At 43.0% G+C, this 23514-nt stretch overlaps 1 protein-coding gene and 1 long non-coding RNA gene across 2 annotated transcripts in view; both read right to left on the minus strand.

Annotated features, from left to right (window-relative positions):
• The window catches only part of FOXN2 (forkhead box N2), a 245338-nt gene extending 245147 nt beyond the window's left edge, over nt 1-191 (minus strand). Inside the window, exon 1 of the mRNA XM_043512308.1 lies at nt 26-191. The gene's annotated coding sequence lies outside the window, so the exon portion shown is untranslated. The remainder of the gene's footprint in view (nt 1-25) is intronic.
• LOC122459667 overlaps nt 1-23514 on the minus strand; it is a 1177620-nt gene that overhangs the window by 1005909 nt on the left and 148197 nt on the right. The gene's annotated exons all lie outside the window — the stretch shown is intronic.

Below are 23514 nucleotides of genomic sequence, written 5' to 3' on the forward strand. Positions count from 1 at the left end.
ACTGCCTCTTCCCGTATTTCCCCACCGTGGGCACTCGCTGTTCTACAGAAAACAGGAAGGCTCCCAGCGCACAGAACGGGAGCCCCCCTGGCACTAGGACCCAGGAGGCTGCGTTCACCTGCAGAGTCAGCGGAGCCCGAGCGGCAGCCTCCAAGCCGGGCCGCTCAGCGTTTGCAGACAGGAGGGGGGGAGGGGAAGGGCGCGCACGCCCGTCACGCCTCGCCTCCGTCTGGAGGGGGGCCATCCCCCCCCCGGAAGCTGCACACGTGACCGTCGCCGCCCCCGCGTGGCTGGGTGAGCTGGTCTATGTTCCATGCAGGCTCAGGGGCGGCTGAGGAGGCGCGCGGCTACTCAGCCGCCCCAGAACCGGCACGAACCATAACAAAGAAAAACGTCTGGTAGCGCGGAAGGGGGGGGAAGTGGGGCCACCAGGTCCCAGTGGTCGGCGGCGGGGCTGCGGCTCCTTCGTGGGAAAGCGCCGCCCGTGTCTGGCTGATATTTAAGGAGCTGTGTCTGGGTACCGGACAGTAGGCTGTATGGTCGGAATCAAAGCAGGGTTTTTTTGACCACACAAAGGCTGTATATTCACCTGTGCCCTGGTTCACACGGAAAATAAGAAAAGGAGGACTTGTGGCACCTTAGAGACTAACAAATTTATTAGAGCATAAGCTTTCGTGAGCTACAGCTCACTTCATCGGATGCATTTGGTGGAAAAAACAGAGGAGAGATTTATATACACACACACAGAGAACATGAAACAATGGGTTTATCATACACACTGTAAGGAGAGTGATCACTTAAGATAAGCCATCACCAGCAGCGGGGGGGGGGGGGGGAAAGGAGGAAAACCTTTCATGGTGACAAGCAAGGTAGGCTATTTCCAGCAGTTAACAAGAATATCAGAGGAACAGTGGGGGGTGGGGTGGGGTGGGGTGGGGGGGAGAAATAACATGGGGAAATAGTTTTACTTTGTGTAATGACTCATCCATTCCCAGTCTCTATTCAAGCCTAAGTTAATTGTATCCAGTTTGCAAATTAATTCCAATTCAGCAGTCTCTCGTTGGAGTCTGTTTTTGAAGCTTTTTTGTTGAAGTATAGCCACTCTTAGGTCTGTGATCGAGTGACCAGAGAGATTGAAGTGTTCTCCAACTGGTTTTTGAATGTTATAATTCTTGACGTCTGATTTGTGTCCATTCATTCTTTTACGTAGAGACTGTCCAGTTTGGCCAATGTACATGGCAGAGGGGCATTGCTGGCACATGATGGCATATATCACATTGGTAGATGCGCAGGTGAACGAGCCTCTGATAGTGTGGCTGATGTGATTAGGCCCTATGATGGTATCCCCTGAATAGATATGTGGACAGAGTTGGCAACGGGCTTTGTTGCAAGGATAGGTTCCTGGGTTAGTGGTTCTGTTGTGTGGTGTGTGGTTGCTGGTGAGTATTTGCTTCAGATTGGGGGGCTGTCTGTAAGCAAGGACTGGTCTGTCTCCCAAGATCTGAGAGAGCGATGGCTCGTCCTTCAGGATAGGTTGTAGATCCTTGATGATGCGCTGGAGGGGTTTTAGTTGGGGGCTGAAGGTGATGGCTAGTGGCGTTCTGTTGTTTTCTTTGTTGGGCCTGTCCTGTAGTAGGTGACTTCTGGGCACTCTTCTGGCTCTGTCAATCTGTTTCTTCACTTCAGCAGGTGGGTACTGTAGTTGTAGGAATGCATGATAGAGATCTTGTAGGTGTTTGTCTCTGTCTGAGGGGTTGGAGCAAATGCGGTTATATCGTAGCGCTTGGCTGTAGCTCACGAAAGCTTATGCTCTAATAAATTTGTTAGTCTCTAAGGTGCCACAAGTACTCCTTTTCTTTTTGCGAATACAGACTAACACGGCTGCTACTCTGAAACATGGAAAATAAGCATTCTCAGCAAACACAGTGGAAGCCTGTCCTGCGGATGTGACGGCAACATGGAGCCAGCACACCAGGGAATAAATCGAGGGGAGGGGGTCGCTCTGGCCCTGGGACAAAACAATGGACTTTGGGGTTATAGGAAGAAGGCAAAAGGACACTTTTTTAATTCTTCTCTTCTACTTAGCCTATACACAACGTGCCAGGATCCATAGCTGAATTTGGTCAACTGCTTGAATTATTAGCTTCCCCAGCCCAGGCTGGGTACTGATGGGGACCGGGGAGTGTGACGTGATGAATGCTGATCCTCCACTGAGAAAGCAAAAAGGACAGGTTTCAGTACCTTTTGCATTCAGGAAAGGGGGATTCCAGCCATGTTAGTTGGAGATGCTGGGAGATTGTTTTAGGTGTGATAAACTACTTCAGACAAGTTTCAGAGTAGTAGCCGTGTTAGTCTGTATTCGCAAAAAAAAAAAAAAGGAGGACTTGTGGCACCTTAGAATCTAACAAATTTATTTGAGCATAAGCTTTCCTGAGCTACAGCTCACTTCATTGGATGCATCCGATGAAGTGAGCTGTAGCTCACGAAAGCTTATGCTCAAATAAATCTGTTAGTCGCTAAGGTGCCACAAGTACTCCTTTTCTTTTTACTTCAGACAAGGCTTTTAGCCTGTTAAAGTTCTGTTTAGACTCTAGGAAACATGTTCTAATTTTTTTATCTATATAACCATTTCCATTTCCAACATTATCTTTATTATCTATCTCTTAAATCGTAGCTTTTGATAATAATAAACTTATGATTGTTTTCACTCTATATCTCAGGGCTGTGATGTTATATTGGAGGAGATTCTCAGTTGAGCCAAACAAGCTGGTGTGTGCACTGTTCTTCTGGGAACAGCTTACTAGGTATCTTCTGTGAATGTCTAATGCAGCCTTTCTCAGACTGGGGATCCTGATGCAAAAGGGGGTCACAAGGCTATTGTAGGAGATAAAAAATATTGTGATAACCTTTAGATCCTTTGCATTCATTGTAGTGCTTAAACAGTTAACCCTTAACATGGGGATACCATATATACATGACCTTGTTTTTGGTCCAAAGGGTGGCATGGTATAGTATTGCCACCCTTACTTCTGAACTGCTGCTGGTGGCCAGAGACTAGTGGCTGCTGTACCCCCCCCCCTTCCCCTCGCAGTGTCTTCTATTTGGTAACTTAAAATATGGTAACCCTATATGTATAGTAATTTACTATCACTTTTGGGGGGTCGGGGAATCAAGCTTGAAATATTTTCAAAGGGGCTGGACACTGCAGGGCTGTTAACCTACAAGGCAAAGTGGGGCTGGCAGAAACCTGAGGAAGCTGTTTGGGTAGGTAATAGGTTGGTGTTGTCAGGGAACTGACACAACAGTTAAGCACAAGCAAATTTTCCTCTTGAGGGAGGCAGGGGAGAACAAGATGACTCACAGTCCTGGGCACCCAAAGAAAGCATCACAGCCAAACTTGATTTTTAAATGGAGCCAGAGATTAACTTTTCCCTAAATTCTACATAGCAGAAAATTTTCCTACCCTACTAGATGAAAGAAAATGACATAGGTCTACAGTGTTCTTAGGACAGCTTTTGAACATTCTGCAGTCCATCAAGGTTTCATGCAAACATCTCTAAATTAAAATATATATGCTTTTTAGATAGAACTGTTCTAAGTATCATAAAACAGAACTTTTAAGCTGTTGATCATGAACCACTTGTGGTCCTCAGAGAACCAGCTGGTCATTTGATAATGGCTTTCCTCATATTTAGAAGTCTAAAAATGGCATTAAATACTTCCATAATGTTACTATTCCATGTCAGCAATTGCTGTAGTTGCCACAGGGATGTAAGTGAATGAGGAGGAAATCCACGTGATCATGAAGGTGGTATTATGTGGTCCAGGAGAGTCTTGCTATTAAGATACGGTCCGCCCTATTAAAAAAAAAAAGGTTGATATCCCATCAAAAGAATGAATAGAGGTCATCTGGGTCTGCTGGGTTCTTTTAAGTACATCAAAAGCAAGAAGCCTGCTAAACAACCAGTAGGGCCACTGGATGTTCAAGATGCTAAAGGAGCATTCAAGGACGATAAGGCCATTGTGGAGAAACTAAATGAATTCTTTGCATTGGTCTTCATGGCTGAGGATGCGAGAGAGATTCCCAAACCTGAGCCATTCTTTTTAGGTATCAAATCTGAGGAACTGTCCCAGATTGAGGTGTCATTAGAGGAGGTTTTGGAACAAATTGTAATAGTCACCAGGATCAGATGGTATTCATCCAAGAGTTCTGAAGAAACTCAAATGTGAAATTGCAGAACTATTAACTGTGGTTTATAGCCTGACATTTAAATCAGTTTCTGTACCAAATGACTGGAGAATAGCTAATGTGACGCTAATTTTTAAAAAGGGCTCCAAGGTGATCCTGGAAATTACAGGCCGGTAAACCTGACTTCAGTACCAGGAAAACTGGTAACAAAAGAATTTTGGTAAATTCTGGTAAGAACAAAATTCTCAGACACACAGATGAATGTAATTTGTTGGGGAAGAGTCAACATGGTTTTTCTAAAGGGAAATCATGCCTCACCAATCTACTAGAATTCTTTGAGGAGGTCAACAAGCATGTGGACAAGGGGGATCCAGTGATTATAGTAAAAAGAAAAGGAGTACTTGTGGCACCTTAGAGACTAACAAATTTATTAGAGCATAAGCTTTCGTGAGCTACAGCTCATTTCATCGGATGCATTTCGTGAGCTGTAGCTCACGAAAGCTTATGCTCTAATAAATTTGTTAGTCTCTAAGGTGCCACAAGTACTCCTTTTCTTTTTGCGAATACAGACTAACACGGCTGCTACTCTGAAACCAATGATTATAGTGTACTTAGATTTTCAGAAAGCCTTTGACAAGGTCCCTCACAAAAGGCTCTTAAGCAAAGTAAGCTGTCATGGAATAAGGGGGAAGGTCCTCTCATGGAACAGGAACTGGCTAAAAAATAGGAAACAAAGGGTAGGAATAAATGGTCAGGTTTCAGAAAGGAGAGAGGTAAATTATGTCCCCCAGAAGCCTGTATTGGGATCAGTCTAATACAACATATTCATAAATGATCTGGAAAAAGTGGTAAATAGTCAGGTTGCAAAATTTGCAGATGATACAAAACTACTCAAGATAGTTAAATCCCAAGCAAACTGCAAAGAGCTACAAAAGGATTCACAAAATGGGGTGACTGGGCAACAAAAAGGCAGATAAAATTCAATATTGATAAATGCAAAATAATGCACATTGGAAAACATAATCCCTACTATACATATAAAACGATGGGGTCTAAATTAGCTGTTAGCACTCAAGAAAGAGATCTTGGAGTCATTGTGGATAGTTCTCTGAAAACATCTACTCAATGTACAGCAGCAGTCAAAAAAGCAAACAGAATGTTTGGAATCATTATGAAAGGGATAGATAATAAGACAGAAAATATTACATTGCCTCTATATAAATCCATGGCACGCCCACATCTTGAATAGTGCATCCAGATGTGGTCACCCCATCTCAAAAAAGATATATATTTGAATTGGAAAAGGTGCAGAAAAGGGCAACAAAAATTATTAGGGGTATGAAACGGCTTCCATATGAGGAGAGATTAATAAGACTAGGACTTTTCAGCTTGGAAAAAGAGATGACTAAGGGGGGATATGAAAGAGGTCTATAAAATCAAGACTAGTGTGGAGAGAGTAAATAAGGAAGTGTTATTTACTCCTCCTCATAACACAAGAACTAGGGGTCACCAAATGAAATTAATAGGCAGCAGTTTTAAAACAAACAAAAGGAAATTTTTTTTCAAACAATGCAAAGTCAACCTGTGGATCTGCCAATGTGATATATGCCATCATGTGCCAGCAATGCTCCTCTGCCATGTACATTGGTCAAACTGGACAGTATCTACGTAAAAGAATAAATGGACACAAATCAGACGTCAAGAATTATAACATTCAAAAACCAGTCGGAGAACACTTCAGTCTCTCCGGTCACTCGATTACAGACCTGAGAGTGGCTATCCTTCAACAAAAAAACTTCAAAAACAGACTCCAACGAGCGACTGCTGAATTGGAATTAATTTGCAAACTGGATACAATTAACTTAGGCTTGAATAGAGACTGGGAATGGATGAGTCATTACACAAAGTAAAACTATTTCCCCATGTTATTTCTCCCCCCCCCCCACTGTTCCTCAGATGTTCTTCTTAACTGCTGGAAATGGCCTACCTTGCTTGTCACCATGAAAGGTTTTCCTCCTTTACCCCCCCCCCCCCCCCCCGCTGCTGGTGATGTCTCATCTTAAGTGACAGGTTTCAGAGTAGCAGCCGTGTTAGTCTGTATTCGCAAAAAGAAAAGGAGTACTTGTGGCATCTTAGAGACTAACAAATTTATTAGAGCATAAGCTTTCGTGAGCTACAGCTCACTTCATCGGATGCATTTGGTGGAAAAAACAGAGGAGAGATTTATAAACACACACATACAGAGAATATGAAACAATGGGTTTATCATACACACTGTAAGGAGAGTGATCACTTAAGATAAGACATCACCATCAGCAGCGGGGGAAAAGAGGAAAACCTTTCATGGTGACAAGCAAGGTAGGCTAATTCCAGCAGTTAACAAGAATATCAGAGGAACAGTGGGGGGTGGGGTAGGAGGGAGAAATACCATGGGGAAATAGTTTTATTTTGTGTAATGACTCATCCATTCCCAGTCTCTATTCAAGCCTAAGTTAATTGTATCCAGTTTGCAAATTAATTCCAATTCAGCAGTCTCTCGTTGGAGTCTGTTTTTGAAGCTTTTTTGTTGAAGGATAGCCACTCTTAGGCCTGTAATCGAGTGACCAGAGAGATTGAAGTGTTCTCCAACTGGTTTTTGAATGTTATAATTCTTGATGTCTGATTTGTGTCCATTCATTCTTTTACGTAGAGACTGTCCAGTTTGGCCAATGTACATGGCAGAGGGGCATTGCTGGCACATGATGGCATATATCACATTGGTAGATGCGCAAGTGAACGAGCCTCTGATAGTGTGGCTGATGTGATTAGACCCTATGATGGTATCCCCTGAATAGATATGTGGACAGAGTTGGCAACGGGCTTTGTTGCAAGGATAGGTTCCTGGGTTAGTGGTTCTGTTGTGTGGTGTGTGGTTGTTGGTGAGTATTTGCTTCAGGTTGGGGGGGTGTCTGTAAGCAAGGACTGGCCTGTCTCCCAAGATCTGTGAGAGTGATGGGTCGTCCTTCAGGATAGGTTGTAGATCCTTGATGATGCGTTGGAGAGGTTTTAGTTGGGGGCTGAAGGTGATGGCTAGTGGCGTTCTGTTATTTTCTTTGTTGGGCCTGTCCTGTAGTAGGTGACTTCTGGGTACTCTTCTGGCTCTGTCAATCTGTTTCTTCACTTCAGCAGGTGGGTATTGTAGTTGTAGGAATGCATGATAGAGATCTTGTAGGTGTTTGTCTCTGTCTGAGGGGTTGGAGCAAATGTGGTTATATCGTAGAGCTTGGCTGTAGACAATGGATCGAGTGGTATGATCTGGATGAAAGCTAGAGGCATGTAGGTAGGAATAGCGGTCAGTAGGCTTCCGATATAGGGTGGTGTTTATGTGACCATCGCTTATTAGCACCGTAGTGTCCAGGAAGTGGATCTCTTGTGTGGACTGGTCCAGGCTGAGGTTGATGGTGGGATGGAAATTGTTGAAATCCTGGTGGAATTCCTCAAGAGCTTCTTTTCCATGGGTCCAGATGATGAAGATGTCATCAATGTAGCGCAAGTAGAGTAGGGGCATTAGGGGACGAGAGCTGAGGAAGCGTTCTAAGTCAGCCATAAAAATGTTGGCATACTGTGGGGCCATGCGGGTACCCATCGCAGTGCCGCTGATTTGAAGTTATACATTGTCACCAAATGTGAAATAGTTATGGGTGAGGACAAAGTCACAAAGTTCAGCCACCAGGTTAGCCGTGACAGTATCGGGGATTCTGTTCCTGACGGCTTGTAGTCCATCTGTGTGTGGAATGTTGGTGTAGAGGGCTTCTACATCCATAGTGGCTAGGATGGTGTTTTTAGGAAGATCACCAATGGACTGTAGTTTCCTCAGGAAGTCAGTGGTGTCTCGAAGATAGCTGGGAGTGCTGGTAACGAAGGGCCTGAGGAGGGAGTCTACATAGCCAGACAATCCTGCTGTCAGGGTGCCAATGCCTGAGATGATGGGGCGTCCAGGATTTCCAGGTTTATGGATCTTGGGTAGCAGATAGAATACCCCAGGTCGGGATTCTAGGGATGTGTCTGTGCGGATTTGTTCTTGTGCTTTTTCAGGGAGTTTCTTGAGCAAATGCTGTCGTTTCTTTTGGTAACTCTCAGTGGGATCAGAGGGTAATGGTTTGTATTAAGTGGTGTTGGAGAGCTGCCTAGTAGCCTCTTGTTCATACTCCGACCTATTCATGATGACGACAGCACCTCCTTTGTCAGCCTTTTTGATTATGATGTCAGAGTTGTTTCTGAGACAACAAAGCCCGTTGCCAACTCTGTCCACATATCTATTCAGGGGATACCATCATAGGGTCTAATCACATCAGCCACACTATCAGAGGCTCGTTCACCTGCGCATCTACCAATGTGATATATGCCATCATGTGCCAGCAATGCCCCTCTGCCATGTACATTGGCCAAACTGGACAGTCTCTACGTAAAAGAATGAATGGACACAAATCAGACGTCAAGAATTATAACATTCAAAAACCAGTTGGAGAACACTTCAATCTCTCTGGTCACTCGATTACAGACCTAAGAGTGGCTATCCTTCAACAAAAAAGCTTCAAAAACAGACTCCAACGAGAGACTGCTGAATTGGAATTAATTTGCAAACTGGATACAATTAACTTAGGCTTGAATGGATGAGTCATTACACAAAGTAAAACTATTTCCCCATGGTATTTCTTCTTCCCACCCCACCCCCCACTGTTCCTCTGATATTCTTGTTAACTGCTGGAATTAGCCTACCTTGCTTGTCACCATGAAAGGTTTTCCTCCTTTCCCCCCCCTGCTGCTGGTGATGGCTTATCTTAAGTGATCACTCTCCTTACAGTGTGTATGATAAACCCATTGTTTCATGTTCTCTCTGTGTGTGTATATAAATCTCTCCTCTGTTTTTTCCACCAAATGCATCCGATGAAGTGAGCTGTAGCTCACGAAAGCTTATGCTCTAATAAATTTGTTAGTCTCTAAGGTGCCACAAGTACTCCTTTTCTTTTTTCATCTTAACTGATCACTCTCCTTACAGTGTGTATGATAAAACCCATTGTTTCATGTTCTCTGTGTGTGTATATAAATCTCCCCACTGTATTTTCCGCCAAATGCATCCGATGAAGTGAGCTGTAGCTCACGAAAGCTTATGCTCAAATAAATTTGTTAGTCTCTAAGGTGCCACAAGTACTCCTATTCTTTGCTCTATTAACCAATATATCTTGGCTGTCCAGTTTTTTCCTCCAAAATCATCTGTTTATAGATGGAAGAGATATTAGACCCTTAAATCCATTCCTCTCCACCACAGGGACAGGATCCAGTCCCCTGATGTACAAAAAAGGAAACAAATTGCTGAGATAGTTACATAAACTAGGGACACAGAAGCATTATAGTCATAGTAAGTGAGCTAAGAAATATTTTGGTAAAGTACAGATTCTAAAGAGTCATTCCCAATAGTCCCTGTTAGTCCAGGGGAGGAGCCCTTAAGAACTCTCCAAACCTCAGGCTAGGCAATTTGGCCAGATCCTGCTCCCATTGAAGTCAGAGAAAGGGGTTGCTATTGACTTCAGTGGGAGCAGGATTGGGCCTATAAAAGCAATTAGCTCTGATGAATCAGTATTAAAAACAGACAAACCCATTCAGGCAGTTTTACCTATATCAAAATATTATTTTCTATACAGAGGGTTGATTCCCAAAAAGAGACCAGGATTAGGTGACAAATTAATTTGCTACTTGTATTCCCAAACTCTTCCAGCTGGTTTAATTCTCATAAACCACCATAATTTATTAATTGTGAAGTGAGAAAAGACATGAATCAGCTTAATGTGCTATAAGTAGGGCATTGTCATGGCAAAAAGATGCAGAATGTTTGCAACTATTTATGTATGGTTTGTTTTGTACTGAACCTTAAGTTACTGCTTGAAACAACTGAAATTAGAAATGTCTTGTTTTGAACTCTTCCCCCACTTCAGTATATTTTCTTAAATGCTTAAAAATAAACATGTAAAAGTCTGTGAGCGTCTTTCCCAGAAAATGGCTAACTATATACAGTTAATGAGACTCCCCAGATTCCAGCTTCACAGCAATATTCTCCACTGTAACACTGTTAATTCCATGGATTAACTCCTGATTTATGTTACTGTGAGATCAGAGTCAGGCCTTCCCTGCAACTCCTGACTGGGGATATAGAGAGGGGGAAGGTTCTTTTTTGAAAGGAATAATGTCATACTGTACATCACATAATACATGTTAAGGCAATAAAATGACATTATACTTTCTTAGGCTCAGTGTGGACATATTTAAAAGTTAAATGATCAAACTAAATTGTAAAGGGTTTTTATTTATTGATTTAAAACAGCTATTCTGATAAGAATTTATTTTCAGATGAAAGCCATATTCCATGCATTTTATGTTTTTCTGGGAGTCAACCTTTACTTCAAAGTTAATTTTAATTATTCCTTACAGTGAATGATCTAAACCGTGGTCTCCAACCTTTTTACGCCCAAGATCCCTTTTTGAATTTAAGGGCAACTCAGGATCTACCGTGCCCCTTCCCCAAAGCCCTGCCACAATCCCTCCATCACTCGCTCTCCCCCACCCTCACTCACTTTCACTGGGCTGGGGCAGGGGGTTGGGGTTCGGGAGGGGAGCAGGCTCTGGGCTGGGGCCAAGGGGTTCACAGTGTGGGAGGAGGCTCTGGGCTGAGCCTGAGTCAGGAGGTTGGGGTGCAGGAGGTGGTATGGGGTGCTGGCTCTGGGAGGGGGGTCAGGGCTGGGGCAGAGGGTTGGGTTTGGGGTGCAGGAGGGGATACAGGCTGCTGGGGCTGGGGCAGGGGGTTGGGTGCAGGAGGCGGTATGGGGTGATGGCTCTGGGAGGGGGTCAGGGCTGGGGCAGGGGTTTGGGGTGCTGGCTCTGGGAGGGGGCTTAGGGCTGGGGCTTGGGGTGCAGGAGGGGATATGGGATGCTGCCTCTGGGAGAAGGCTCAGGGCTGGGGTGCGGCCTCCTGCTGGGCGACACTTATCATGGCCGGCTCCTTGGCAGCGGCACAACAAGGCTAAGACAGGCTCCCTGCCTGCTGGCAGCTTCTGGAAATGAAATAAACCAAGAAGGTCATCTAGTCAACCCACCTGATAGTGTGCCCTACAATACACCGACCCTCTCTAGAACGCAGGATTTGGGATCCATGCGCGGTACCGCATTAACACGAGGACCGCGTTATAGCGGGGACCATGTTAAAATGAATTGCAATTAAAGTAATTACATTTGGGATCCATGGCCGCGACTGTGTTACGTGCCAATATATAGACGCACGTTCTAGTGAGGGTCCGGTGTATATGTATTCAAATGTTTTGTTAACGCTAATTTTAATTATCTAAAAGAATGGGCATTATTGTGGGAGTCTGTTACGCAGTTTATAGAACTCACCATCAGAAAGTTTTACCTGATGTTTAATGTACCTTCCTTTCTTATTTTTGTCCCAGGACTCTCACCTTCACAGGACCCTCTTGCACCACGCTAAATAATTCCTCTCCTGATTTTGAGCCTGATTGTCCTTTCCTTCCCATGGAAAAAATCCACTTTTTGAAAACTTATGGAGTTTCCTCCCCTCCTTCAATGTAGAGGCATTTAGGTCTTGATCCTTCTGCTCTGTATCATCTACATCCCTTTGCAGCATGTTTAATGTACTTATATGGTCTGCTGCACAACTCTAAGAGAAGTGAGGAGGAGTTTGTGTTGATTAAAACATCATTAATTCTGGTGCAAATTTCATAACAAGAAATCCCTCAGGTTAGCGGGGATGCATACTGCATGGTATATTTGCTCCCTGGCTACCTTGCTCCAACCTCTCCTGCCCCAACACTTCTCCTCCCAGCCTGCACATTCCTAAATTGCATGGTAAGCTCATATGTCTCCACAGCATTTTGGAGCAAGTCTCCCAGCCTTGAGTTAGCGGGGCTCAAACTTATGCTTTAAAACTAGCAGTTTAGATAGCACTTTGAACTTGTGGCTTGGGCTGGAGCTCAGACTCTGAAACTTAGGGAGAGAGGACGGCTAGCATAGGCTCAAAAGGTGGGGAGCCCATGCCACAAAGCTGTTGCTCCTCTTTTCTGCCCTCTCCTCCCTTGTTTACCACACATCTGTAAGTGGGTAGATGATAATCATATCCCACTTAGTTATCACTTAGACAATGAACATTGCAATCTTTATTCATCATGAATCAATCTTTCCAGCCATTAAATCATTGTTGTTGTTCTTTCTGAACTCTCCCCTATGTACTTACAACTTTCTGGTAATAAGGTGCTCAGAACTGAGTGCAATATTGCACATACCATCTAAGTAGTTTTGTAGATGTTTTGAAGTTGTTTTTGATGTTAGATAACTATACATGTGAGGCCAGCTCCTCAGCTGTTATAAATTGGTGTGGCTCTGCTGAAGTCAGTGGAGCTATACCGATTTACAGCAGTTGTGGATTTGATGTATGGAATCCAAAATGCTGAAAATTTCAGGGCAGGAACTCTCTCTTTACTATATATTTGTACAGCACCTAGCACAATGGGGATTCCAATCTCTACTGTGGCCCCAGGTGTTATTGTAACACAAATACTGTACGTTTTGTTGTAGTCCTAGAGGAATCCCATTTCCAAACAGCGATTCACTTACATTCACCTCTACCAGCCACTATTTTGCTTGTAGTTTTCTCTTCTACATCACATACACAGATAACTTCTATCATCTCCCAATTATTTTCATCTTCCCCTCACCCACTTTCCTTGGCGGCTTTGACCCATTCCTATTTTCTCTTTACATCCTCTCTGAATTACTTTATCAATCCACATGGCTTATTACTCTTCCCTGCTATTATTTGTTATACTCACATGTGACTTTTCTTACACAAGACTGTCTTTAGGACAGGATCTGTGTCTTTTTCTGCATTTGTACTGTACCCAGTACAACGGGGATGTTGGGCCCCACTGCATTGAAATTTAAACATTTTTATTTTATTATTAAAAAGTCAGACTATTTTATTACCCTGGTAAAATTAATGAAGAAATTAATTTTGAACTCAAAACTCATGTCAAAGTACAGTTAATAACTGTTCACTGACTATTACTAAACTGGTGCTGCTGAACTTCATCATAAATTTAATTAAATAGTGAAAGACATAGGCAGCCTCAAGCTAGAAAATGCAGTGCTTAATTTCTCCATGTTGCCAGATACCGAAAGCAAGCAAGGTTTGAGAGTTGTGAACTAAAAGTGTTTGGAGATGTCAGACATCTAGAAATATTGGTCTTATTTTCAACAATAGTTTGCTCTATGTCAGGCAGAGGCTATGGGCCTGAGCTGGGTCTAGATTTGGGTTTCAGATAAGACACAACAAATGAATGTGCCAAACAATTGGAGGATAACATTAGCAAGAGCACATGTGTGATACATGAGGCTAGCTATATGTTCAAAATGAAAACTTCAAAATTCAGGAGTGTTCTGATCCAGAGTTTTGGTTCAGATCATTTTAAAGAAGGGAGCCAGAACAAAGTTGTTTTTTTTTTTTTTTTTTTTTGTTGAAGTATAGCCACTCTTAGGTTCTCTGTGTGTGTGTATATAAATCTCTCCTCTGTTTTTTCCACCAAATGCATCCGATGAAGTGAGCTGTAGCTCACGAAAGCTTATGCTCTAATAAATTTGTTAGTCTCTAAGGTGCCACAAGTACTCCTTTTCTTTTTTCTGAAACCTGAGAACAAAGTTTGCATCCTGATCCAGGTGTCTTCAAAGTTTGGGTGTATTTGGATCCAGGATTAATTGTGGTCTTTCTCTCTATTTCCAACAGACATGATGGCATCTGTAAATAGCATCTTAAACCCAATCTACATTAGGAAATGGGACCATTGCTGACAATGGTTTCTAAAAAAGATTGTCATCTATGATCCCATTTCCTAACATGGACTGGGTTTAGAAGGTGCTATGTAAAACAGACAGCTATCATCAAAAGTGTCATCACATTGCTGGAAATAGAGATGAGCCACAATTAAAATCCTGCATCAGAACAAATGCAGAAATTGAATGTTGAAGTTCTCAGGTTAGGCACATAGCCAGCCTACTGTATAACTGGTTGTATTATGGTAGCGACCAGAGGCCTGAGGCAATATCAGGGCCCCACTGTGCTGGGCACTGTTACAAATCTAAGACAAGAGACAATATCTGCCCCAAAATGCCTACAATCTAAACAGGGAGGAAATATGTCAAAGTGAAAAAAAGTATTTGATGTTAATTATACTTCCATTTACCAAAAATGAAACTTTGAGTAGTATGTGTAAATTCAGTGATTGTGAAGAGAGACAGCTTGACAGCTATATTAGACTGAATCCTCTATCCACTGAACAGGAACAGAACTGCTCTGCCAATGTGCCTCAGCCATGAAGTGGCAGATCATCTCTAGCAGTAAGAAAGTAGTTCAATTTACAGGCTAGGGCTGTCAAACATTTTAAAAAATTAATTACGATTACTTGCAAGATTAAAAAATAATCATGATTAATCGCAGTTTTAATTGCACTGTTAAACAATAATAGAATACCATTTATTTAAATATTTTTGGATGTTTTCTACTTTTTTAAATATATTGATTTCAATTACATCACAGAATACAAAGTGTACAGTACTCACTTTACTATTTTTATTACAAATATTTGCACTTAAAAAAAGAAAAGAAATAGTATATTTCTATTCACCTCATACAAGTACTGTAGTGCAATCCCTTTATCATGAAAGTGCAACTTACAAATGTAGAGTTATTGTTTTTACATATCTGCACTCAAAAACAAAACAATGTAAAACTTTAGAACCTACAGGTCCACTCAGTCCTATTTCTTGTTCAGCCAGTCACTAAGACAAACAAGTTTGTTTACATTTATGGGAGATAATGCTGCTGCTTTGCAATCTCCCCCATATCTGGTCAGGAGGTTGTCATGGCCAAAGTAGCTGCATTTGAGAAACACTGGTCTTGAAGATATTACCAATCTGCTGAGCTATTCAGTCCCTCAAAATACACATCCTTCAAAGCTGTCATTGTTTTGACCACTTAAATGAATATGAGACAGTTGTTTCTAACATGTTATTGTCACTGCTTGAACTAGGCCTGTCAGGGTTCCTTCCCCACTCTGAACTCTGGGGTACAGATGTGGGGACCCACATGCAAGACCCCCAAGCTTATTTTTACCAGCTTCGGTTAAAGACTTTCCCAAGGCACAAATTCCACCTTGTCCTTGAAGAGTATGCTACCACTACCAAGTGATTTAGACAAATCAGGGAAAGGACCACTTGGCGTTCCTGTTCCCCCAAAATATCCCCCCAAGCCCTTACACCCCCTTTCCTGGGGAGGCTTGAGAATAATATCCTAACCAATTGATTACAAAGTGAACAGAGACCCAAATCCCTGGATCTTTGGACACTGAAAAAAAATCAATCAGTTCTTAAAAGAAGAATTTTATTAAAGAAAAGAAAAGATAAAAATCCCCTCTGTAAATTCATAGAATCATAGAATATCAGGGTTGGAAGGGACCTCAGGAGCTCATCTAGTCCAACCCCCTGCTCAAAGCAGGACCAAACCCCAACTAAATCATCCCAGCCAGGGCTTTGTCAAGCCCGACCTTAAAAACCTCTAAGGAAGGAGATTCCACCACCTCCCTAGGTAACCCATTCCAGTGCTTCACCACCCTCCTAGTGAAAAAGTTTTTCCTAATATCCAACGTAAACCTCCCCCACTGCAACTTAAGACCATTACTCCTTGTTCTGTCATTTGGTACCACTAGAACAGTCTAGATCCATCCTCTTTGGAACCTCCTTTCAGGTAGTTGAAAGCAGCTATCAAATCCCCCCTCATTCTTCTCTTCTGCAGACTAAATAATCCCAGTTCCCTCAGCCTCTCCTCATAAACCATGTGCTCCAGCCCCTTAATCATTTTTGTTGCCCTCCGCTGGACTCTTTCCAATTTTTCCACATCCTTCTTGTAGCGTGGGGCCCATAACTGGACACAGTACTCCAGATGAGGCCTCACAAATGCCGAATAGAGGGGAATGATCACGTCCCTCAATCTGTTGGCAATGCTCCTTCTTATACAGCCCAAAATGCCGTTAGCCTTCTTGGTAACAAGGGCACACTGTTGACTCATATCCAGCTTCTCATCCACTGTAACCCCCAGGTCCTCTTCTGCAGAACTGCTGGCTAGCCACTCAGTCCCTAGTCTGCAGCAGTGCATGCCGTAAGACTGCAATCCATCCCCATTGTTCTTTTCTGCTGACTAACATGTTCCTTGCTGGATTGACTCTTTACATAAGCAGCAGGACACCAGTTGAAACTCTGATTCAAAGCAGGAAGTGATCACTGTGCACTAATATGAGAGTAGTCTCAGGTTGGAAGATAACTTTACAGGTTAATAAAAGATTCAAAAACACAGCAGAACTTCCTCTAGGCTTAGTTTCAAAGTTACAAAAAACAGGAATAAACCTCCCTCCAGCAAAGGAAAAATTCACAAACAGAACAAAAGATAATCTAACACACCTTGCCTGGCTTTTAGGATGGTTTATAGGAGAAGGAGTTTTTTGACCTTATGCTTCTCTGCTTCCCGAGAGAACACACAGAGAACACAAAGCCTCTACCCCCCAAATCAAAGAAGATTTGATCTTCTTTCCCCATTGGTCATTTTGGTCAGGTGCCAACCAAATTATTTGAGCTTCTTAACCCCTTACAGGTAAGGAGGAATTCTAAACTACCCTTAGCTGTATGGTTATGACAAGGCTTTATGCTCTTTAAGTTTACAGTATCTGGATTGACAGATTTAATTTCAAGGCAGGTCTACACTATGGAGCTAAATTGACCTAAATTACTTAACTCCAGCTACGTGAATAACAGAAGGTGACTAGAATTTGCAAAGGATTTTTATTTAAGTGAGGCCTGTTTCCTTTTTCCTTCTTTATGATGTATAAAGAAGGCCTGGAGGATTTCCTTGTCTTCGGTTTTGTTGGAGAACCACTGGGATCCATAAGGGGTGTTTATTGTGAGTTGGTAAGACCTTCCTTTATTCAAAATGTTAAAGAGTTATTGACATTAAATAATTGTTAACACAAACGAACATCTGCCTCCTGTGGTCAGAGTATACTGCCATTGTATCCCAGCCACAGATGCACAGAGCACAACAGACTGCTGTGGTTCATGAGGAAAAGCAGGTAGAATTACACTTGGGCTGCTAACAAAAGCAACAGACACTGGGGGAACACATTCAGGGTTTGCAGGGGTGGGTAACAACCCCCATTCTTCCTCCAGAGCAAGGATAAAAGTCTAGGTGTAAGGTTCCTAGCTGTTAGCCTCTACTTTAAACTAACTTCACAGGGTTAATTGGTTGCTTTCCACCCCACACTTTCAGTTTTTCTGAAGTTTTGATGGGAGGGTACTTTGGATATTTATGTGAAAAATTTGTTTGGACAAAGCATGACAGTTTGCTGGATTCTATTTAACTTTTTGGAGTAAATAATCCACAGGCGACCATGGAGATAAAAAATTTTTATTCCCCTTTTGAATGATCGCAAGGGAAAGACAGCACAGGGTAAAAGGCAGTTGTTTGCAGAAATTAATACTACAGAGTTTGCGGGAAATTTGGAGGGAAGTAAACAGTTAAGAGTTGTGGAAATGTTAAAAGGTAACAGTTGTGGTGTTTTTAGAAGGAAGTTTTTGATTTGATGATAAAACCCAGTTATGTAAATGTAATTATTTGTGCAACTTAGAACAGTCACATTGGGTGGAACCCTGGTAGTTAAGCAAATTACACAAGGGGGGCAGGTGGCTACGACCACGACTATGTTTTTGTCCCCAAAACCTTTATAGCTATTCTGAGGGGAAATGGTCCCTTTTCCCACATAAATGGTCTGTAAAGGACTGCTGCAGGCAGCAGGCAGCCAGATACTCTGATCTATATTATCTAACTATTGGATGAGTTAATCAAAATCACTGAAGAAATGTAAGGGGTTTCTATTGGAGTTTAACTTGACTGTCTCCGATTGTACAAGATGGTAATGTAATCTGGATACAGTTGTGTAAAGAAATAATAACAGCAGTGCAAAGGGTGTTGGGCAAAAGAGAATTTTTGTGTGAATCTTTTTGTGTAATTGTGTGAGATTTTAAGGATCTAAACCAACACTCATGGTTTATAAAATCCTGTTTGTAGGTTTAAGATAAATTGGTTTGGGTTTTTTTTGTTTGTTTGTTTGTTTGTTTGTTTTAAATAGAATAAAAACAATGGCACTAAATCCATGTGAATTTTTCATTTGAAGTTGCAAAACTGACAGACACAGGTAACTCGTGTTTTTTGGCTTTGATATTTAGCATTTAATCCTTAAGGTACCGCAATGCTTTATAAAGTTTAATATGTTTTTAAATAAAGATGTAAGTTGTGGGTGTGGTGGGAGGCAGCTGGGGCCAGGTGATGGGGGAGACATTCTGGATCTTTTTTTGTGTGAACAGGAAAAAAGAGGAGGAAGAGGGAAGCAATGTTGGGAACACTGAACCTTGGGGTGGCTTTGGGTGATTGCACTGTTGCTTTGGTGGGGGTGCATGAAAATTCTATGGGGACGGGGGAGGCAGTTACACCTTGTGTGAAAGTTGATGTGGCTAATATAATGTTGTAGAGTTGAACAGTGGAGGAGGTGTGCATTTTCCCAGAACATGTGCAGTGTATATTGTAGAAGGGATAAAAGAAATGCAAACAAAACATGCTACTTAATTAAAATCCTATTGGAGCTCTGTCATAAATATAAAGGGAAGGGTAAACACCTTTAAAATCCCTCCTGGCTAGAGGAAAAATCCTTTCACCTGTAAAGGGTTAAGAAGCTAGGATAACCACGCTGGCACCTGACCAAAATGACCAATGAGGAGACAAGATGCTTTCAAAGCTGGAGGGGGGAGAAACAAAGAGTCAGTGTCTGTCTGTGTGATGCTTTTGCCGGGGACAGAACAGGAATGGAGTGTTAGAACTTAGTAAGTAATCTAGCTAGATATGTGTTAGATTATGATTTCTTTAAATGGCTGAGGAATTAAGCTGTGCTGAATAGAATGGATATTCCTATCTTTGGTTTCAGAGTAGCAGCCATGTTAGTCTGTATTCGCAAAAAAAAAGGAGTACTTGTGGCACCTTAGAGACTAACAAATTTATTTGAGCATAAGCTTTCGTGAGCTACAGCTCACTTCATCGGATGCATTTGGTGGACCACCAAATGCATCCGATGAAGTGAGCTGTAGCTCACGAAAGCTTATGCCCAAATAAATGTGTTAGTCTCTAAGGTGCCACAAGTACTCCTTTTCTTATTCCTATCTTTGTATCTGTTGGTAACTTAAGGTTTTGCCTAGAGGGATTCTCTATGTTTTGAATCTAATTACCCTGTAAGGTATTTACCATCCTGATTTTACAGAGGTGATTCTTTTTACCTTTTCTTATATTAAAATTCTTCTTGTAAGAAATCGAATGCTTTTTTTCATTGTTCTTAAGATCCAAGGGTTTGGGTCTGTGGTCGCCTATGCAAATTGATGAGGATTTTTATAAAGCCTACCCCAGGCAGGGGGGGTGCAAGGTTTTGGTGAGGATTTTGGGGGGAAAGACATTTCCAAACAACGCTTTCCCAATAAACCCAGTCAAACATGTGGTGGTGGCCGTGGAAGTCCAAGGGCAAAGGGTAAAATAGTTTGTACCTTGGGGAAGTTTTACCCTAAGCTGGTAAAAGTAAGCTTAGGAGGTTTTCATCCAGGTCCCCATATCTGTACCCTAGAGTTCAGAGTGGGGAAGGAACCTTGACATGGTGGCAGAGTGGTGGGATCAACTTGAAATCATTTTGAGATTTTTTGAACCAGAAGCACAGATTTGAAAAAGAAATATTTTTTTTTCCTTTGGGCTGCTGGAAAGCAGGTTAAACTGAAAACAGAAGGGTTTTTTTTTCTGCTTTGGGGCCAGATCAGAGACAAAAGGGAATTGTCTTTTGTGAGGGGGAGTTTTCTCTACCTAAAGGCAGGATAGTTAACCTCCTGCAGGGAAATTCACCAGTCTTCACAGACCTGACATTTTTTTTTTTCCTAAGAGCAACTAGAGGGGTTTTCTGCCTATTTGCCTGGAGCCAAAGGTGTTAGGTTTTTGTTTTTTTTTTTTTTTTAGGATTTCTCTGTAAATTGACAGGTTTCAGAGTAGCAGCCGTGTTAGTCTGTATTCGCAAAAAGAAAAGGAGTACTTGTGGCACCTTAGAGACTAACAAATTTATTAGAGCATAAGCTAATGCATCCGATAAAGTGAGCTGTAGCTCACGAAAGCTTATGCTCTAATAAATTTGTTAGTCTCTAAGGTGCCACAAGTACTGCTTTTCTTTCTGTAAGTTGACAATCACTATCAGAGAATATAGGTATCCTATTCAGCACAGAAAAATTTTACAAGCCAAGTTGTTTTTTTTTGTTTTGGTTTTCTGTCTAACTCTAGGGTGTAAAGTTAGTTAAAAACAGAGAGGTTAGGATGACAGACTCCACGGTTCAACAAAAGCTGGAATTAGCCAGGTTTGAGGCTGAGGAAAAACAAAAGGAACATGAAAGACAGATAGAACTCATGTGGATGGGAATGGAGGCCAAAAAACTGGAGTAGAAGGAAAAAGAGAAGAAGCATTTAGAGGAGGAGAAGGAAAAAGAGAGGAAGCATGCACTGGAGATGGAGAAGGCAAAGGGTCAGCAGAATATACCAAGAACCCCTAGCAGTCCTTCTCCAGGTACCACTTCCCACCCCAGAAAGTTCCCCACCTACAAGGCAGGTGATGATACCGAGGCCTTCTTAGAAAACTTCGAAAGGGCCTGCCTTGGGTACAGCATCTCTACAGACCAATACATGGTAGAGCTGAGGCCACAGCTCAGTGGATCCTTAGCTGAGATGGCGGCTGAAATGCCTAAGGAACGCATGAACCAGTATGAACTGTTTAAAGCCAAGGCGAGAGTCAGAATGGGGCTAACCCCCAAGCATTCCCGTCGGTGGTTCAGAGCCCTAAGATGGAAACCAGATGTGTCATTTACCCGACATGCCTACCACATTGTGAAACATTGGGATGCCTGGATATCAGGAGCAAGTGTTAAATCTCCAGCAGATTTGCCCTTTCTAATGCAAATGGAACAGTTCTTAGAGGGTATTCCTGAGGAAATAGAAAGATACATCCTAGATGGGAAGCCCAAAACTGCAATCGAGGCGGGGGAGATTGGAGCCAAATGGGTGGAGGTGGCAGAGAAGAAAAAAACTGGTCACAGTTGGAGCGGATACCAGAAGGGACAACCTTGGACCACACCCTACTATCGGGGGCCGCCCAAGGCCCCACCTACCCCCCAAGGAATGCTCCAGCCACCTTATCATCCTGCCACACCATTCTCCAGCAAGCCACCTCGCCCCAGTGACCTGTCAGCTGGACGATGTTTTAAATGTAATGAGCCGGGGCATGTAAAGGCAAACTGCTCCAAGAACCCCAACAGATTACAGTTCATTGCCCCGGAATCACCTCATAGGTCCTCAGGCCCAGATATCTCCCAGATACCCTTGGAGCGGAGGGAAACTGTGAGTGTGGGCAGAAGAAGGTCACCGCGTGGAGGGACACTGGAGCACAAGTGTCAGCTATCCATGCTTCCCTAGGGACCCCAATTTAATCAACCCAGAGATCCAAGTGACAATTCAACCCTTCAAGTCCAACTCTTTCAATTTGCCTACAGCCAACTTGCCTGTCCAGTACAAGGGCTGGTCAGGAACGTGGACTTTTGCAGTCTATGATGATTATCCCATCCCCATGCTGTTGGGGGAAGACTTGGCCAATCAGGTGAAGCAAGCCAAGAGGGTGGGAATGGTCACCCGCAGCCAGACTAAACCAGCCATCACACCTAGTGCTGTTCTGGAAACTTCTACCAGGACCCGATCAAAGGTGATGGACCCGGACCCAAGGCCAATGTCTGCAATAGCAGTAGTGGATCCAGTCCCAGAGACCCAGACAGAGCCAGTCCCAGAACTGGAACCGGCGGAACAACCAGTACCAGACCCATTGCCAGCACTGAATCCAGTACTTGCAACCCCAACACCAGAGGGCCCCACCAAACCTGGACCAGCAGCAGCCAATAACCCTACACAAGAGGCTCAGCCGGAGCCTGAACCCCAAAATAGTGCATGAGCAGAGAGCACAGTAAACAGGTTCACAGTAAATGGAAACACCCCCATCCCCTACATCGCTTCCAGAGGGCCCAAGCATAAGTCCACAATCCAATGAGGAACTGATGTCTTCAGCACCAAGGGAACAGTTCCAGACTGAACAGGAAGTAGATGAAAGCCTGCAGAGAGCTTGGACGGCGGCACGGAGCAACCCACCTCCCCTCAGCTCTTCTAATCGATCCAGGTTTGTTGTAGAAAGAGGACTTTCATACAAGGAAACTCTTTCTGGTGGACACCAGGAAGACTGGCATCCTCAGAGACAGTTGGTAGTTCCAACTAAATACCAGGTCAAGCTTTGAGCTTAGCCCACAATCATCCTAGTGGCCATGCTGGGGTGAACAGGACCAAAGACCTGTTGGGGAGGTCATTTCAATGGGAGGGAATGGGCAAGGATGTTTCTACCTATGTCCTGTCTTGTGAGGTATGCCAAAAAGTGGGAAAACCCCAAGACCAGGTCAAAGCCCCTCTCTAGCCACTCCCCATCATTGAAGTTCCATTTCAGTGAATAGCTGTGGATATTCTGGGTCTTTTTCCAAAAAAGACACCCAGAGGAAAGCAGCACATACTGACTTTCATGGATTTTGCCACCCGATGGCCAGAAGCAGTAGCTCTAAGCAACACCAGGGCTAAAAGTGTGTGCCAGGCACTAGCAGACATTTTTGCCAGGGTAGGTTGACACAGATGCATGAACTAATTTCCTGGCAGGAAGTATGGAAAACCTTTGGGAAGCTCATGGGGTAAATCACTTGGTTGCCATTCCTTACCACAATCAAACAAATGGCATGGTGGAGAAGTTTAATGGAACTTTGGGGGCCATGATACATACGTTCGTAAATGAGCACTCCAATAATTGGGACCTAGTGTTGCAGCAGTTGCTCTTTGCCTACAGAGTTGTACCACATCCTAGTTTAGGGTTTTCACCATTTGAACTTTTATATGGCTGCGAGGTTAAGAGACCGTTATAGTTGGTGAAGCAGCAATGGGAGGGATTTACACCTTCTCCAGGAACTAACATTCTGGACTTTGTAATCAACCTACAAAACACCCTCTGAACCTCTCTAGCCCTTGCTAAAGATAA

The sequence above is a fragment of the Dermochelys coriacea genome, chromosome 3, assembly GCF_009764565.3.
Source record: "Dermochelys coriacea isolate rDerCor1 chromosome 3, rDerCor1.pri.v4, whole genome shotgun sequence".
In the NCBI taxonomy this organism is placed as follows: domain Eukaryota; kingdom Metazoa; phylum Chordata; order Testudines; family Dermochelyidae; genus Dermochelys; species Dermochelys coriacea.